General features: G+C 35.3%; 1 protein-coding gene across 1 annotated transcript in view; it reads right to left on the reverse strand.

The window, feature by feature from the left end:
- The window catches only part of MGAT4C (MGAT4 family member C), a 480,138-nt gene that overhangs the window by 382,414 nt on the left and 77,396 nt on the right, over positions 1 to 20,328 (reverse strand). Inside the window, exon 2 of the mRNA XM_009248077.3 lies at positions 2,096 to 2,158. The gene's annotated coding sequence lies outside the window, so the exon portion shown is untranslated. The remainder of the gene's footprint in view (positions 1 to 2,095; positions 2,159 to 20,328) is intronic.

A 20,328-nucleotide genomic window follows, 5' to 3' on the forward strand; every position in this document is an offset into this window, starting at 1 on the left:
TTCTGGTTTATGTTGAATATTCCACATTTACACAACTGGGACAAAATTAAAAGAGTATACCATGTAAATCCAGCATAAAGTCATCATTTGTATCCACTTGGAAAAGTCTTTCTTTGCTACTTCATGAAATGATCTCATTTGTTTTGGATTGCAATACAGAATATAATGAACAATTTTAAATTATAAAAATAGAAAAAAAAAATCAGGTTATATTGCTCATTTACCCACAGTAAAGACTTTTGTCATGGCATGCTAAAAATACTTTAGAAAGATTTTACTGATTGCTTTCATTTAACTGCCACTTTGCCATTTATTGGCTTAATTTTGCACAGAATGAAGCACACTTAAAACTCAAGGAAAGATATTAGGTTTTAGTTTTAGACACTCCATCATGAAAATAATAAAATGAAGAAAGGATTTTTTTTTCTTTTTTTGGTATTTGCCAAGTATCTCTCCAAAAAAAAAGAAAAAAAAAGCCCCAAATCTCTCAAGTCACTCAAGACAATCTAAGCACACAAAAATAAGCATATTTTCCTTTTATATTCCTCTCAAATTCAAACCAATATCTATCTCATTTTACAACACATGTCATTGTCTTTCAAAATATGCGAAGTAATCAAGTAAAATTTCCACAGTAAAAAGCCATATCGTAATTGGGAAAAACCTTTATTTTTTAAAGGTGTTTTTTTTTTTTTGTGAGACTTGCTTCAAAGCAGCTCTGCATTTTTTCAGTGTAAATTAATGAGCTTAAGTAAATATCCTTTGTTTAAATAAATAAAGGAGCTATGAAAGTGCATTCATCAAGATCTAGGCCATTAAATTGAAACATATCTATAACTACTTAATTATCAGAATAAATGACTGTGCTAAAAGAGGACAGGTTGATTAACATTTTTTTTTGTTACAAACACTTGCATATTAAGTGATAGTCAAGTTTTTGTGAATCCTTTTGCTGTCGAAATGTTTCAAGGGATCATCTAACACATGTTCAAGTTACCAGAAGAAAAAGGCTATATGAATCAAGCATACATCATCCAATAGCATGAGTCTGACGACCCCTGAATGTGACCTGCTCCCAGAGGAAACCAATTTAATGCTCTATCGCACACAGAGTAGTATGTGTGAATCACAAAACCTCCTGATAAATTAATGACAGGTACATCCGAATAGGATTCCTTCTAAGTCACTTATCTGCAGCCAGGCAAACTTGTCTCACCCTCATTTTCAAAGATAAAGCCACATGGCATGTTTCCTTGGCAGATTCTCACAAAGCAAACAGCCCCCATTGGCCATTATTGGGGAAAAAAATTCCCCTTATTATTTCGGGTAATGTGACAGCAAATGGTAGAAAGCGAAAACTATCTTCCAGTTGAAAATTCATCATTTACCCCTCTCTCTCAATTATCAGGCCTTACGTCCTCTCTAACTTTCACAGGCTCTGTGCCTCTTGCTCTTTCACTTTTATTTTTGACAGTTCTGCTATCCCAGAGTTGTAGCCATGGCAGGGTTCAAGAACAAAACAGCAGGCTATCAAAGACAACTTATCAGAGGCCAAACAGTGAGCAGAGATGGCCACCATTAGCAAATAGCTGAAAGACAGATGGATGACAGAGCAAAGAAGAAAAGTGAACTAAGCTTCATCATTAACTGATAGCTTATTCTGTTTGGAAAATCCAAGAGAAAAATTGAGATAATAAATATATGTCCTAAGTATTTAGGCATATTAGTCACAGAGATTTTTAAATTATGTTAAAAAAGGCATGGAAAATGTTTATTTGTGAGGGACCTTATTTACAAACTTTATCAACCATAAATACATTGGAATATCAAAACCATATAAAACCATATGCCTTAAACAGAATATCAGTTAATAGCACAAATACATTATCTTCTTCAGAGTTAAGTATCTATTATTCTTTTAAACTAAACAGTAAAACAAACATATCAATTCTCACTTTCTGTATTCCTTATAAGAATGCAGAAATTGCACTTAATCAAGACTATCTCATTATATATCTTAATAAATGCCATATCATATCACCAGGACAGTTATATAGTGTAGTAAAATTCAGTAACACAAATCAACAGGACTCACGTTTTAGTTTCTGTAGAGATAGCCTTTCTCACGCAGAATCAGGGCTGTGCTTTCTGGGTGAGTCTGTGTTAAATTAAAATGACAAAATCTTAGTTTCTCATTCCACTGTCACTTAGAATGCATGCAAATAAACTCCCAGTTAGTCAAGGGGAAAAAAAATTGCATTAAAGAGTACTGATTTGTAAATGTGGTCTTTTCAAATGTAGATGATGTTTACCCCTCTCTCTCCCCCAATATCTTTGCAAAATTTCAGCCCAATGAACTCATTACTGTAGAAACTTAACTAAGGCTATGGTCAGTTAATGAAATTCAAGTCTGGGATTAAGCTCCATAAACATGCAAAATGGCTGGGCATCTGGAATTGGGAGAGACATGGATGATGCTGGAAAGAAAAAGAAATAAGTCATATAATTTAGAGAATGAACAATATGATCAATTTAGCTAAATTATCTGTTGTCCTATATATGAGGTGATTCACAGTACCCTAAATGTGTAAGAAATAAAAGCAAAATGCTTTGAAAATATTACCAATACCATATCCAATGATACTTTGGGGGATATAAATACAGCTACTAAATTTACCTTCTTTGAAATTACACAGGTTTAATTAGATTGGATATATTTCCTTTATAGCCACAATAATTTAAACAACATTAAACACCATTCAAAATATGAAAGAACTTCAGTTAGTAGGCAATAAAAATTATTATTTCTGGTCTATTTAGCTACTATGTTACAGTGTTACTTGATTTGCAATGTACTTCAAAGTCATCAGTGATTTCTTAGAAGTTTTAGCAAATGCAGAACTACGATGTTCAATTAAAACATTAAACTCTATCTGTGAACCTCCATATTATAATAATGTTATTTTATTTTTTATGAGTTAGGAAAATGTAAAAATGTATTCAGAAAAATTCATTTGAATATTTAAAATTTTAAATGCTGTGTATTATTCCCCAGTTTATTTAAATTATATAAATGCATAGTCATAATAGTTTTTCCATTATTACATGTCAAGAGTTTTATACTGTATTATGGAATGTTTTTGAATTTTCTGGTTAACTATCCATTAACTCAACAAATATAGATCTAGACCAGGAAGCCTTAACATTCCTTCTGCTTGACTGAACTATAGATAGGTTTCTTTCTGACTCTAGGCCACTAATCTCTTTTTACTTAGAGCATTTATTTCAGAACACTTGTTATTTTATTATTTTTCTACCTCTTTGAGATGTAAATCTTCTCTCTGCACCTTGCTAGTTTTACAACCCACTAAAGTCTTTCTCTAGGATCTGGGGATACATCCCTTTGAAATGAAAACATAAAGAAAAATAATGGCCTTATCTGCCAGTCTCTATGGGACAGTATAAGCCTAACTTAGATGAGCAATATTAGCAAACACAGATGGCCTAATAACATTGGCAAATCTCCTCACTAATATCCTCTGGTAGAATGGTTTCTTGGGGTTGGTTCCAGGAACCTCACAGATACCTAGATGCTCAAGTCCCTTAAAAATCATCTCTAGATTGAGGATAGCCAAAATTACCTGGTGACCATCCAGAGGCAAAACTCTTTATCTGAGGAATTCAGAAGCAATTATACTATTATTTAAAGCCCACATCTTGTTCCAGGTTTCTTTGCAAAAAAACATATAGTAACTAGAATTTCTATACATCTCTGGAATGCATGCCTATCAAAACTCATTGTGCAACCCTTGCTGGCATTAAGGCACCAAAATGTCTACAAATGTAATCATTTATCATGACCTACATGGCTAAAATGGTCCAAAATACTCTTAATCTCCCGCTTTAAGGTCCATAAATATCTCTAAAGAAAAATCCATCATGGCATGCTCAGTCCTCTCTTGCTGAAGCGTCCCACTGCACTCTTCTGCAGTGTTCTTTTTTTCTAACAAAACCTTCCCTTTTTAAACCTATACTGAAGTTGATAAATTCTTCTTACCAGCGCTTGCGTCAACCACCTTCCAATACCTGGACTTTGCCACCTCCCTGGCGTAGATTACTTAATACAATGTAAGTGTTATGTAAATAGTTGCTATCCTGTGTTTTTTTATTTGTATTATTTTTATTGTTGTATTGTTACTTTTTTTGTTTTCCAAGTATTTTTTATTCACAGTTGGTTGAATCCCATGGATGAGGAGCCTGCAGATACAGAGAGACAATTATACTTTCCACTAGTTCACCTAATTTGCGAACAATCCTACCACCTTGTGTTTCAGTAGAGTTCAGTTCAATATCTCTCCTTCTTTGTAATAAATGTTGAATACACTACTAATCTTATAAATCTTCCTTGCCTGTTTAACTGTAAGTGCAATTTTTCTTTCACATTCTCAGGTGTCTATTATGTGCCAGCAGGCACTCTGGTAATTCAGTGCTGTGCAAGGTAGACACTATATGCCTTCATAATACCTACTATCTAGTGGAAGACTGATACAAATAATTTGATGTTTAAAGGAGAGTGATAATACTGTGTCTGGGAAAACAGAAGGGAGGTGCCTGATAAAAGAGGAACAGAGAATAAAAAGTATAATAGAGGAAATATCATCAAAGCCAGTCACTTCATGGTATTATCCAGGCAATTTGCAGTAGGTAAAACACTCCAGGGGGACATCAGCACATGTGAAAACCTAGAAAGAAGATGAACATTGCAGTATGAAGACAAGAAAAATCAGAATGGCTACAGTGTATTCAGTGAAATGGGAGGGGTGTCAGGAAATGAGGCTAAAACAAAATAAGAGAAAGGAAAGGCACTTATTTTTTAATATTTGTATATGAGTTCAGTTTTATTGTAATCAATAGATTAATGAGCAAGAAAATATAACTTAATATTCACTGCCAAGGGCTTTGGTGTCAGACTAACAGGTTTTGAAATTTGACTCTATCTCTCATAAGTTGTGTAATATTAGGCAAGTTGTCTAACCTCTCTAAACTTCAGCTTCTTCATTTCATACATAAGGATAATACATAAAGTTTTATGTGGATTAAAGGGAATTGTACCTAAAATATTAATGTAAGTCTTGGTACACAGAAAATGATCGATGATAATGATGATGTGGTGATGATGATAGAAACCAATCTATGATACTGATAATGAAGTACACATATACTATATACCAGGTCCTGGGAGTTATGAAGTGTTTGAAGAAAATAGAAGTTGCTGGAGTGTTTTTAAAATGGAAATATATTATCTAATTTACATTTTTGAAATAATATTCTGATGTTTTTAAAGTTGGGAAGTGGCTGGGCATGGTGGCTCATGTCTGTAATCCTAGCACTTTGAGAGTCCGAGGAAGGTGGATCGCCTGAGCCTAGGAGTTCAAGACCATCCTGGGCAACATGGTGAAACCCTGCCACTACAAAAATGTAAAAATTAGCCAGTTGTGGTAGTCCCAGTTACTTGAGAGGCTAAGGCAGGAGAATCACTTGAGCCCAGGAGGCAGTGGAGATTGCAGTGAGCTGAGATAGTGCCATTGCACTCCAGTCTGGACAACAGGAATTAAATCTTGTCTCAAAAAAAAAAAAGTTGGGAAGTGTATGCTATAATTCAGGCAAGATACAATAGTGGTGTGAGAACAGATAGTAGAAGCTAAAACTTTGTTTGAGTAAATATTTGCAGATACATTAACTAAAAGTCAACATGTACTGAAATGATGGGTTTATAATAGGATGGCCTAATAATAGGATAAACATACTTCTGCTTTTTAACTGTCTGAATGTAATTATTAATAGCAGAGCCTTCTATTTATAAAAGTATCCTTGTTTGGATGATGAACTATGTTGTAGACGTCTTTGTAGGAATCAATTCATATGTTTTATAAGAGAGTTGTTTAATCAAGCCAATCAATCAAGTGGATGACATCTTCAAAATATAATATAGCAACAATCATAAGAGAAAGAGCTTTCAGGTGCAATGTTATAACCACCCAATGGGTTCACCTTGCCTGCAGCCTAGACAGAGCTGATTTACCAAGAAAGGGGAATTGCAATAAAGAAAGAATAATTCATGCAGAGCCCACTATGTGGGATACTAGAGTTTTATTATTACTCAAATTACTCCCCAAACATTCAGGGAGCAGAATTTTTAAGGACAACTTAGTAGGTAAGGGTAAGCCAGCAAACTGGGAATGCTGATTGGTCAGGGATGAAGTCATAGGGAGTCAAAGTTGTCTCTTCGTGCTGAGTCAGTTCCTGGGTGGGGGCTACAAGATCAGATGAGCCAGTTTATCAATCTGGGTGGTTCCAGCTGATTCATCAAGTGCAGGGTCTGCCAAATATCTCAAGCACTGATCTTGGGAGCAGTTTAGGGAGGGTCAGGATCTTATAACTGCGTGACTCCTAAACCATAATTTCTAATCTTGTGTCTAATTTCTTAGTCCTACAAAGGCAGTTGAGTTCCCCGGTAAGAAAGAGGTTTGTTTTGGGAAAGAGCTGTTATTGCCTTCGTTTTAAATTATAAACTATAAACTAAATTCCTCCCAAAGTTAGTTCAGTCTATGCCCAGGAATGAACAAGGACAGCTTGGAGGTTAGTAGAAAGATGGAGTCGGTTAGGTTAGATCCCCTTCACTTTCTCGTCATAATTTTGTAAAGGCAGTTTCAGTGGCTGACGCCTTTAATCCCACCACTTTGGGAGGTTGAGGTAGCTGGATCACTTGAGGTCAGGAGTTTGAGACCAGCCTGGCCAACATCATGAAACCCCATCTCTACAAAAATACAAAAATTAGCCAGGCATGGTGGCACACACCTGTAGTCCCAGCTACTCAGGAGGCTGAGGCATAAGAATCGCTTGAACCCAGGTGGTGGAGGTTGCAGTGAGCTGAGATAGTGCCACTGCACTCCAGGCTGGGTGACAGAGTGAGACTCCATCTCAAAAAAAAAAAAAAGAAAGAGAGAAAGAGCTAATATTTGTTTGAGCACATTTATCTGTCAGATGCTGCTTTATGCTGATAACATGCATTATGTCATTTAATGCTGAAAACAACCCTATGAAGTTGGTATTATTGTTATTATTGTTATCCCTATTGTGCAGATGAGAAAATTGGAGCACAAAGAGGTTAAACAATCTGTTCAAGTTACATAGCAAATGAAGGGACATGAATCCAAACCAGAGAGTCTGCCTCCAGAGCCTGTGCATTTAATCCATATGCAAAAAGTGCCAGAAATAGAGTAGTTTTAAGAGCAGGCAATGCTCATATAGGGCTACTATTATCTAAGAAGATAGTAAAGAATCAGCTGTGGGCAATAGTAGAATAAACTATTTAAGCAAGGTAGAAAGCACAAAGACGATGATATCAGAGTAGCTTCAATTAGGAAATGATATTTCAGATAGATTTTAAAGAATGAAAAGAATATTTCCCTCCTTAAAAGGCCTACTTCAAATGAAAATTTATAAAGATACATGTTTTTCCTTGATTATTCCAATCAAATTTGATCACTCAGTCTTCTAAATGTCTTTGTATTAAACATATATAAAAATATGTTTTCTTACCACAGACAGATCTGAGATCAGCAACATTCTGAGAGACTTCTATACACTTACATTATTTATATGAAAATGTACAATTCAAACTATTTATCTTAGCGTCTCAGATTAATATTCTATCTTATAGTATATACACACACACCTACACATGCATACATACACACAAAGACACACAGAGCAAATTTTAGTATCCAAGATACTCTTGCCACAATGGTTTTTCTTTTGCTCAAGTACACCAAACATTGGCCTTTTTCCTTTCTCTGTTTAACCTTTTTCAAATCTTAGATTGGTAGCTCTTTCTTATGTTTCTTGTAGGCTACAGTACATAGAGCAGCATTTTGGTTTTATTTTTTAAAATCTTCTGGGGACAAAGCCTTTCTCTAGATATTGCAACTTCTCCTCTGCTCTACTTCCTGTAAAGATGCTTGTCCCCATTTGAACATTGAATATATTAATAAGTGAGTAGATAAATTTGGCTTAATTCTGAAGTTCTTGTCCACTAATATAAGTTACAATCTCCAGATTAGCCTTTATAAATAACAGAAGAGTTCATTTTGCTTCATGTGCTTCTATTCTTTATCTTTTTATTCTTTATCTGAGTCAGATATTAAGTAAATCATCTTAAAGAACATAATATAATTTATATCTTCAAATTACTTCTATAATTTTTATACACAATGTCTGACACTCAGAAATAATCAAGTAAAAGGGAAGTCAAGGCTTGATTAAATACCAAGAGAAAAATAAAATAACCAGGGAAATTAGAAGACGTTTTGCATCAAATGAATGAAAATAAAGCAGTGTTTAAAAAATGTTTTGCTTGAAAGCCTATATTCGACGAAAAGAATGATTTAAAATAACAAAAGCAGCCACATTAAGAAACTAACAAAGAAAGGCTGATCTAATTTCCAAGCAAGAAAAAAACAAGGAAACCATAAAGATTCTATAGAAGAACAATAAAATAGTAACGGAAAGATAAAATTGAAGAAAAATCAATTAAAGCAAAAGTTGACTCGCTTTTCAGATAAAAGCTTTGATAAATTTTGGTTAAACTGGCAAACAGAGAAGAGAGAAGACACAAATTTCAAGAATCCAACATAAAAGGATATCATTATTGATGACTCTTTGGAAATAATACAGGTTATAAAGATACTGTGGCTTGGAACTAGAAGACCTACACAGTGGAATAACCAAATAGAAGAATCCTGGGTTCCTCATAGAGTGAACATGATAGTGTGTGTATACTGGAGAGACATAAAGGAGTTCAGAAGAAGTCTTCACAAGCAAACTTTTGAGGTTAATCTCTCACCTTAAGGCCCACGTTTAACCTGGTTGATTTTAAGTTCTTTGACAAGAAGTTTCCAAAATATTTAAAAGGGCTTATAAAAGTAAATATTTAAAAGGGCTTATAAAAAAATATAAAAGTGGCCAAGATGGCTGACTATAAGCAGCTAGTGCTTGTGGCTCTCACGGAGAGGAACAAAAGGGGCAAGTAAATACAACACCTTCAACTGAAACACCCATGTACTCACACTGACATTAATCATAGAAACAACTTGACCCACAGAAAATGAAGCAAAGCAAGATAAGACAATGGGCCACCTGGCAGCAACATGGAGTCAGGGGATCCTCCCCAGCCCAGGGAAGCCATGAATGAATGAGCCACCCCAGGAAACTATGCTTCTCCCACAGATATTTGCTACCCTAGGGTCAAAAGATCTCCTTGTGAACCCACTCCACCAGGGCCTTCAATCTTCAGTCTGTCAGACAGAGCTACATGGAGTCTCATCAGAGCAGCTACTTAGGTGTGCATGGAAACCCTGGAGCCTTAGACACTTCGACTTTCTGGCAAAAGTAGCTGCTGCTGTAGCAAAGTAGGAGGTTAGACTCCTGTACATATCCCCAGGCAAGGAGCTGAATCCAGGGGGCTGAGCAGCAAAAGCCCATAGGCTGCATTTCCAGAGCACCTCACAAGATTAGACCCACTGGCTTAAAATTACAGTCAGCTACCAGTAGCAGCACTGCACTCCCCTAAGAAGGATCTCCCAGAAGTAGGGTCAGGCTCCCATCTTTGCTGTTCAGGCGCCTTTGCCATTCCAGCCTTCAGGCTTTGCAGAGTCTGAGCCGATCCAGAGCAGATGGGATCCCCCAGCACAGCACTGCTGCTCTACCAAAATGTGGCCTGACTGCTACTTTAAGCAGGCACTCGATCCTGGGCAGGACCTCCCAGTCAAGGCCTTCAGCCACACCCACCTGAGCTCTCCAGCCATCAGAGATCTGAATTCCCCTAGGACAGCACTCCTAGAGGAGAAGGTAGGTCACCATCTTTGCTGTTTGGGTGACTTAACCACTCAAGCCTTTGAGCATTGGAGTGTCTGAGGTGACAGAGGGCTGAAGTGGACCCCCAGCGCAGCAGGGCTGATCTACCAAAATATGGCCAGACTGCTTTTTTAAGTGGGTTCCTATCTTGTTCCTTCTCTCTGGGGGGGACCTCTCAACTGGGGTCTCCAGCTATTTCTTATATATGCTTATAGGCTGGCAACAGGTCCCTACCTCCCTGAGACAAAGCTCCCAGAGGGAGGGACAGGCTACCATCTTTGCTGTTTTGCAACCTTCACTGGTGATGCCTCCAGGTTCTGGAAAATCTGAGGTGACTAGGAAATGGAGCAAGCCCCAAGCGTACCATAGCAGCCCTATGAAAAAGTAGACAGAGCATAACGTAGGTGCCTGTTTCCATGTCTCCTCACCAGGCAGGTCCTCCAGGTCTGGTACTCCAGCCACCCCTGAAGGAGCTATCAAGACAGTACCAACTCAGCAACTCACTGGAGAGAGCCTCCAGGGGCAATTCAAAGCCTCTCTGCCACTGCCCATGCAGTGGAACTGCCCTTGCCACCCTTGGGCTAACGAAGGAGCAAAGACCCTAAGCGCCTCATCCACACTTCCATCAAGCTTCAGCCAATCCAAGGAGAGGAGTCAGTCTGTCTCCCACAGGTCCCACATACGCTCCATGGCTCATCACCATGCCCAGCTAATTTTTTTGTATTTTTAGTAGAGACGGGTTTTCACCATGTTAGCCAGGATGATCTCGATCTCCTGACCTCGTGATCCGCCCACCTCAGTCTCCCAAAGTGCTGGGATTACAGGCGTGAGCCACCGTGCCCAGCCATGGTTGTTTTTTTATATTGTAATATATTTCCAGTATCTAATGCAATGTCAGCCTCAATAAATATTTGATGAGTGTGACTTGGCAGTTAGCCATGCCTTTTCAGTGAATGATTCATAGGAAACACCCAATGCAATCGATTGATTATAATTACCAAAGAAAGATCGCTGCAAACAGAATGTATTACATGTTATGCTGTCCTCATCATGATGACTGTCTTTACTAGATAGGGTAGAAACATAAGTAATTCAAAAAAACTAAAGAGTAATAAGATGACTCAAATGAGATTGAGATAGAAAGCTCAGGGCTGTTTTGGAAGTTTGTAGTCACTAACGACTCAGGATTCTTTCTGCTTTGCCACTCTTAATGGCTTCTACCTTTAAATTACAACATTGCTACTTCAGTTCCAGGTAAACTATATAGGCTCCAGAAAGCAGAAGGGAGGAAGAGATGAGGGCAAAAGAAACATACATATACTGGTTGAGCATGTCCAATAAAAAGAGCTGTTCTTGACACTGACCCAATAACTGCAGCTTTACATGTTATTGAAAACATCTTTCAGAAAGGAAATTGAAATGTGGACGTTTTGATAAATCTATCGTCACCTCAAGCAATATACTGATCTGTTAGTAAGATAGGAGAAATATAAAGCATTTTTCTCCTCCCTTATGGCATGTGTCCATTTTTAGTTATTTGAGCATATTGCATCCTAAAACTGTTTTTTTTTTAACAAAAACTATTGGAAATATGTCTTGGCAAAATATATACTTTATTGTATATTTTCCTTTAAGCCTATTCCCCAAAAATTCTAAACAAGGGAAGCTCAGTATTAGAAATGGATTTATGGTTCAAAACATTAAAAAATTGAGAAATGTATTGTGTAAAACCCAAAGACAAACCTCACCTGGATTCCAGATACATACATGAAGATACAACACTATGTGTTACACTGTGTACAGTTTGAAATATATCCTTATCAAAAATCAGATGAGACATCAACATCTTATCTATCGATCTTCCCCAACTACCCTCTTCTCAACTCTTATGAAGCCTCATCATTCAGTTAATTCTTTATGTAAAAAACTATTGAAGTTAAGCCACAGCAGCAGGAAAGCTTTTTTTTTCTTTTCATTTTTGAATGTGTTTTTTTATAGGTCTGTGTGCTTATATATGAGTGCACGCCTGCTGTTTGGCCATTCTTTCACACCAAACAATGAATCCACACTGAGATGACCTGAATTGGGAGTTTAGCAGTGCTGCCATTTCTTCATTCTACCTCTTTGTTTAACTTTTTTGTCACTAGTTCTAAGCTAAAAACAGAATAAATTGCCAGAATAAAGTAAGAATTGCAGATTCTCAAAATGTATACCCTCCCCCAACCCAGAAAGATAGTCTGATATTTGAATTTCCAAGGAAATTTCTTCAGAAACATTGAATAAATGGGGTTGAAAAATTCAAGGATGCAAACACTTAAGAAAGGTATGGATGGACTCAATACATTTAAAAGAGAAACAGTCTAAGGATTCAAGAATGAATTACAATTTGAAATGAAATCATTTTTATATTTGTGCTTACTTTTAACTTTAGGGACTATTCTATTACAAGGGACTTTGCTTTTAATTGATTAGGTAAGGCACTGAAGAACTAAACAGACTACTCTTTTTATTCCTTGACAGTTTTGCTATTTCAAGAAAGAAAAGCATTCCTGGGCCAAAAGAAAAATGAACTGACTTCTGAAAAATAACACTTTCAAAATTTTGTCAAACATTGTTAATACAATTATATGAAATTAAATTATCTCTCTCTACTGTTTCTTCTTAGTGTGTCAGAAATACTAAACAGGTTCCAATTGGTTGTACCTTACACACATTGAATAGAGACTATACAAAGTGTTTAAAGATTTGTAAGATATAAAAGACTTATTTAAGAAAAATGTTATTTCCTTTAAGTGTTAAATAGACAGCAATATAGTTCTATCTCTTCTTGGTGTGTGTTGTGTGTAGCGGCAAGATGGGCACATTGACAGGAAGCACAAGATTTCTCTAGAGGAAGCTGTTGCCCATTGCATTAATACATGTGACATATTTAGTCCATCAAACATAAGGCTTGCTTCCATTTAGTTTGTGACAATTTGAACAACTATGTACAGGTAAATACATTCCTGTTAGCTTTGTATTTTCTATAAACACTCCTAAGGAGAATTAAGATCAAATCACTGAAGAAACATTCCACTATTTATGCATGATGTTTTAATGTGTTCATTTTTTATTTTAAAATTTTAACACAAAATATTTTGAACAGACAAATATGCCACACAAATGATACCCAAGAAAATGTAATATACTTCAGTTTTAGGAAAATGTTAAGAACATCATACATAAAGCTGTGACTGACCTTAAGTTTCTAAAGAGGAATCAAGCTGCACTCACATTACTTGTTTGCTTATTTTTTATGCTCACTTATTTATTTATTTATTTTTATTTTATTTTATTTTATTTTTATTATTATTATACTTTAAGTTTTAGGGTACATGGGCACAACGTGCAGGTTTGTTACATATGTATACATGTGCCATGTTGGTGTGCTGCACCCATTAACTCGTCATTTAGCATTAGGTGTATCTGCTAATGCATTTAGCATTAGGTATATCTCCTAATGCTATCCCTCCCCCATCCCCCCGCCACAACAGTCCCTGGTGTGTGATGTTCCCCTTCCTGTGTCCAAGTGTTCTCTTTGCTCAATTCCCACCTACGAGTGAGAACATGCGGTGTTTGGCTTTTTGTCCTTGCAATATTTGCTGAGAATGATGGTTTCCAGCTTCATCCATGTCCCTACAAAGGACATGAACTCATCATTTTTTATGGCTGCATACTATTCCATGGTGTATATGTGCACATTGTTAGACATTTGGGTTGGTTCCAAGTCTTTGCTATTGTGAATAGTGCTGCAATAAACATACATGGGCATGTGTCTTTATAGCAGCATGATTTATAATCCTTTGGGTATATACCCAGGAATGGGATGGCTGGGTCAAATGGTATTTCTAGTTTTAGATCCCTGAGGAATCGCCACACCGACTTCCACAATGGTTGAACTAGTTTACAGTCCCACCAACAGTGTAAAACTGTTCCTATTTTCTCCACATCCACTCCAGCACCTGTTGTTTCCTGACTTTTGAATGATTGCCATTCTAACTGGTGTGAGATGGTATCTTATTGTGGTTTTGATTTGCATTTATCTGATGGCCAGTGATGATTTTCTAAGAATAATATTTCTTACAGAAATAGCAAAAAGGGATTTTAGTGGTTAATTTTATTTCCAAATTTCAACCAAATTTAAATTCTATTTATATAAATTGTACCCACTATTTTAAATCCTAGTTTGCATTATAATATGCAGCATCAGAAGAAGGCCACCTATCATTTGCTATACAAATATGGGCTATAATACTAGGTAGTTTTTTTGTTTTTGTTTGTTTTTTTTTTTTTTTTGACAGAGTCTCACTTCATCGCCCAGGTTGGAATGCAGTGGCACAATCTCAGCTCACTGCAACCTCTGCCTCTCAGGTTCAAGTGGTTCTTCTGCCTCAACCTCCGAAGTAGCTGGAACTACAGATGTGCACCACCACGCCCGGCTAATTTTTGTATTTTTAGTAGAGATGGGGTTTCACTATGTTGGCCAGGCTGGTCTCGAACTCCTGACCTCAAGTGATCTGCCCACCTCGGTCTCCCAAAGTGCTGGGATTACAGGTGTAAGCCACAGTGCCTGGCCAGTAGTTTGTTCTTTGAAGTTAACAAACCACAATTTGTTGAACTATTCACTTGTTGAAAGACATTATTACAATTAATAAAAATGAATTAACAAAAATATGCCACTTAAAATGCTTTCAATTCTCACATTGGAGGATAACTGCAACTTTTGTGTTATGCCTGGTGTGATGGTTAATATTGAGTGTCAACATGATTGGATTGAAGGATGCGAAGTATTGTTCCTAGGTGTGTCTGTGAGGGTGTTGCCAAAAGAGATTAACATTTGAGTCAGTGGACAGAGATAGGCAGACTGATCCTCAATCTGGGTAGGCGCCATCCAACTGGCTGCCAGTAGGGCTAGAAAATGTATGTGGAAAAAGGTGGAATAAGCAGACTTGCTGTGTCTTCCGGCCTTCTTCATACTCCCATACCGGATGCTTCCTGCCCTTGAACATTAGACTCCAAGTTCTCTGGCTTTTGGACTCTTGGACTTACACCAGTGGTTTGCCAGGGGCTCTCGGGCCTTTGGGCACAGACTGAAGACTGCACTGTTGGCTTCCCTAGTTTTGAAGTGTTGGGACTTGGACTGATCCACCACTGGCCTCTTTGCTCCTTAAATTGCAGATGGCCTATCATGGGACTTTTACCTGTTATTGTCTGAGTCAATTCTCCATAAGAAACTCCCTTTCATATATACATATATGCTATTAGTTCTACCCCTCTAGAGAACCCTGACTAATACACATGGCATATTTTAAAAACACGGCCACATTAAGTCTAATTACAAAATATGTAGTATTTGATCACTGAATTCATGACTTACAGAGAAATATTAAGTATAAAAAAAACACATGGCATATTTTAAAAACATGCCCACATTAAGACTAATTACAAAATATGAGTATTTGATCACTGAATTCGTGACTTATAGAGAAATATTAAGTATAAAAAATACTGATAGCTTTCAGTTCTATGCTTAATTAGGAGAGCCAGTCTCTGTGCACCTTTAGAACAAACCCCGTTTGTCTCAGTTCCAAGAGTATACCTTGTCAATTACTCACATCCCTACGAACTTTACCTGCCAATGCTACCTTAGCTCCCAATAAAATTATAAGATATTTTCATATTTAAGTACTTGTCACCTTGTATAGACACATATTTACTTCTGGTTCTGGTAGAAAAGCAGCATGGATAACATTTAAATTATGGTTCATTCATTGGGATAGGCCATTTTGCAAAGAGTCAGGAAAATCGGACCATAAGCATAGTCCCTATGTTTCCTAGCCAACAATTCCTGACACTTTTATTACAAAAGCATTAAAGTAAAATTGTTATTTTATTTTAATTTTACCTCTCCTTTTTTCTTTTGAACTTTCATTTTCTGTCCTTTTAATTTTAATTCACATCAAGTTGATAAAATCATATTTTATTCTATAACAATGTGCCTTCCTAACTTTTTCTTTAGGCTTATTCTAACAGTGCATAACCAAATTAATAAACATTTGCATTATTTGAAAGATATACACACAAACATTGTGTAACTGTTGTTTAGAATGATGTGTATAAATTATACTTCTTCAAATTTAGTCCACTGTGACAAACCTTGGACCAATAAAATATTCCTAACATCTAGATGAATTAAATGATTTTTATTTACACTTATTGTTCGAAATCATTCCACATTTTACTTTACCTGACACTTCAGCAATAAATGTGCTACTTCTAAAAGTTGCCTTGCTTGTTCATAGAGGACTCAAATACTTTTCTTATTATATTACTAATACCATTCACTCCTTAATCTTTTTCTTCATTTAAAAAAAAAGAATTCATTTTTCTTTTTAAGATATTCTTCTTAGAATCCACTGATGTTTTAACTTAAGTTCAACTAGCTGTTTTCTAGGCCTGTTACCTAGTTGGGATATTTTTTTTCCACATAAATCTTCAGAATGTTTCATCACTTCTTGTGGCTATGCATTTCTCTTCCTTGGATTTTGCCGAATTATATGCTTAAGTAATTTCCTCACAAAAGGATGTATTTCAAAATAAATTGCATACATTATTGCTACCTAAAACTACATTTATGTGGCCCTGGCACTTGAATGATAGCTTGTCTGGGGATAGAATTTCAGAATTTTGAAGGCCTTGCATCATCTTTTGAGCATTTTACTCATGTAGCTATCTGTATGAATCTTTTTCAATAGTATGTGGTCTTTTAATTGTTTAATTTTTTTAAAATATATTTTTCCTCTGTGAAAACTTCTGACTCAATCATTCGTGATGTTTGGTATATTACAATGTTGTGTATTTATATGAGCCTTTTATCATTATTTTTGGTATTTGGAAACTTTTAAAAATCTTGTGACCATTTTCCTCAATCTGGGAAATTAAAATTGCTCTATTAATAGATTTTAGTTTAAATAATTATTATCAGCTTCGTGGAATTTTCTATTTTATCACTTTTATTATAATATCACTCAGTTTAAAAAGATGAACCACATCTACTGACTAAAATGAAGCATTTTGTTAGAATTATTCTGTTTGAGCTCAATAGCAATAAACAGCTCAATTTAATTTTCTTGAAAGTAAAGTTCTCATTGCTTGGGTTTATTTCCACTATATTTTACAGATATGTGGTAACCATGTCCTTGAAATCTTATTGTAAATTAACTTACAAAGAACTGGGATATATTTTCACTCATAATGCCAGATGATTGGTGTGGGAAATTAGAACAACACTATGAATTTATCTTGCTCAGAGAAGCTACTTCCGACCCTTTCATGGTCAGTGAACTAGGGCAGATCATTTTAATCCCATAAGGGGTGGAGGTAATTTAAGGCTGGGTTTCAGTCTTTAAATGGCTCACTACACATCTGGCTCATTTCCACTCCTAGTAAACATTGTATTGGTATTCCCAACTATGATCCTGCGCTGTTTACAGAGTCCTCTTCCTTGTAGGTTCCTGAGCTCAAAATCTATCTTCCTCACTGTAGCAATGTCAAATCCTCTGCTCTGCTTTCTAGCCACATTCTGCAGAGCCTCTTGTAAACCCTCTGTTTTTCTTTTCTTTAAACTATCTAGGAACAAACTAGTGCTTCAACCAGCTAGGAACTCTGCTCATTCTACACTTTATCAGTGCATTTAGAAAGTACACTTAGCCACTGAAAATTACCAGCTACAAAAATTTCAAGTTAATTTACTCTGGATCACATAGCCAGTAAGAAGCAGATTTCATACATTACTCAGTTTTTTTTTGTTTTAACTCCAACTTTCAGTACATCTTTACTATGGACTTGCTACATATCTACTGTGACAAATTTCATTTGTTATGAATTATCTGTTGCCAGTCAATATTATCTGGAACTGTTAAATTTATCAATACATTCTTTCTAATCTAAAATGTAAATATAATTTATTCCAAATATAATTTATTCCATAAATTCTTTCTAAACTAAAATGTAAATATAATTTATTCCAATATAAATATAATACATTCCAAAGTTATATAAATGTTTTAGGAAGTAAGATGATACAACCAAAAACTTTACCTATGTGGTTTCTTGACCTCTTGTGCTATGTAGTTCAAGAATTTGGCAAATTCTTTGGAGAAGAAACTCAAAGTTTAGGGCTTGCTTCTCTTATCCTTTCTTTTCCTAGAGATTATTGCCCTTGTATTTTGGATAATTCAGGAACCCTAGACTTTAACATATTTCTCAAGCTCTATACCATTGCTGAAAGCTCTGCAGCCCTTATCTGGTCACCCTCTCTTGCTGCCTGGTATGGCAAACATCCCAAGGAAAAATGAAGTGGGCTGAATGTTGAACTCACCTTAATGGGTTTCTTTGCTATTAGATTTGGTCACAAGTTCTGTTTTATTCACTGTTGTATTCTAACTGTGTAGCAGGTCCATGGTACAAGGCAGGTGTGCAATAAATGCTTAACAAATAACTAAATGAATGATGGATACCTTCAAATTTATTTTACAGAGCAAGTGTAAGCCTAGTGACAAAGCAAGAAAAAGGAAACTATTGACCAATGCCCCTTTCTGTTGCAACTATAGTCTAGATGTCATTTAAGATAATGATATCAAATGGAATTCACTTATGCATAAAAGAAAAAAGAACATACGATGATTAGGCTTGCGCCAGAAATGTAAGATTGCTACCTATAAGAATATATACACAAGCAACATATAGTAAACTGTGGTTTACATATTCAGAAATCAACTTGCATTTCAAAAATCTCTTCAAATATTTGTAATAGCAACAATTAGCAATTTTTAATATATTTTACAATAGACTGAAATGCTTGATATATAATTCTCATAAGATTATGGTGGAACTCACATAATTATGCATTTCTGGTGGTAATACAAATTGACACAATCTCTCCTTTTCGAGCAACTGTATTTTGTTTATTTACTTTGGTAGTTTTTTATTTACCTTTATAGACATGTTGTTACTTTCTTTTTTTCCCACCATATATATATCTATATATATATAAACCCAGTTCAAATATATGATATTGAATATTAAATATATTGATTGATATTAAATACGTGAATATATGATATGATTTCTAAATCCTTCTCTAGTATACAGCAGTAAATAAGATGTACTTCAAGTACAATACTTTCATTTCCAAGCAGATCTCTGGCCTGGAAAAATGAAGGTTTCTCTAGAGATGTACTAGAAATTGTTTAGTTCCAAACCTAGGCCAAATTTGCCTCACACATTTCCTTCTTGTGAGACTGTATTATAAGACATTTTGTTTAATCATGATATATAACAATACCTGTACTCTTGTCACTCACCGATTTCTGTTACAAAAATAAGTAGAGATGGTAGTAGAGATATACATGCATTTTATCAAATATTTCTGCAGATGCAGAGATAATGTACAGGAATAATCAAGAACAATGAAACTTACCTAAAGTAGAACCAAATAAGGGAAAGATTGTCAAATACATTTATAAATTATAACAAAATAAATGGAAATCAAAATTAATTAAATCACACGTAATCCTATTATCCTAACATAATTGTTGCCAGTAAGATAATTTTGAAAAGCAGTTGATGAAAAATTATCAGGAACTATAAATATATTTTCTTTTAATAATTTCATTTCTGGTAATTAACCCTGAGGAATAAAATCAAATGAAGAATGCTGCTTTGTACATTGACATGTTCAGTTTAACCTTAATTTTAATGGCAAATTGTTAAACAATCTAAATATCTGACTGGGGAAATGGTAAATTATTGCATACCATCTTAATCAGTCCTTAAAATTAAGATCCTAACGACAATAGTTACATGGAAAACGCATCTGATATAATGCAGAAAAATTCTGTCAAGGCCATCACAGCTAAAACTGAAACTATTCATTATATGGTTGATAAATGAAAGAGGCTTAACACAGTTTAATGTATGAAAGAGTTACGTTAGTATAGTTGGATTGCTGTGAGTTTCTTGTAATTTTGTCTTCCTCTTCTTATAATAAATGTGCAAAAATTATGGGAAAAATATAGAAAATTGCAGATAAATAAGAAGTGAATTTACTTAAGTAACAACACTTGAATAAAGAGCTTATTGGCACTTATTAATTGATACTTATTTGAAATCACTGCTATGCATATGAAGTTAAATAAGATTTTACTTTTACTGTCTAGTGCAAAGTCTGTTATAAAAAAAACAATGAAAAGAGTTTCCTGGTAATATTAATAATGTCTTATTTAACTTGACATGCTTTAAAGTCTAAAACAATGGCTTAAACGTAGCAGTTATTGATAAATACTTATTGATTAAATTTTTTAAAATGTCTTT

This window comes from Pongo abelii, chromosome 10 (genome assembly GCF_028885655.2).
Source record: "Pongo abelii isolate AG06213 chromosome 10, NHGRI_mPonAbe1-v2.0_pri, whole genome shotgun sequence".
NCBI classification, from domain to species: domain Eukaryota; kingdom Metazoa; phylum Chordata; class Mammalia; order Primates; family Hominidae; genus Pongo; species Pongo abelii.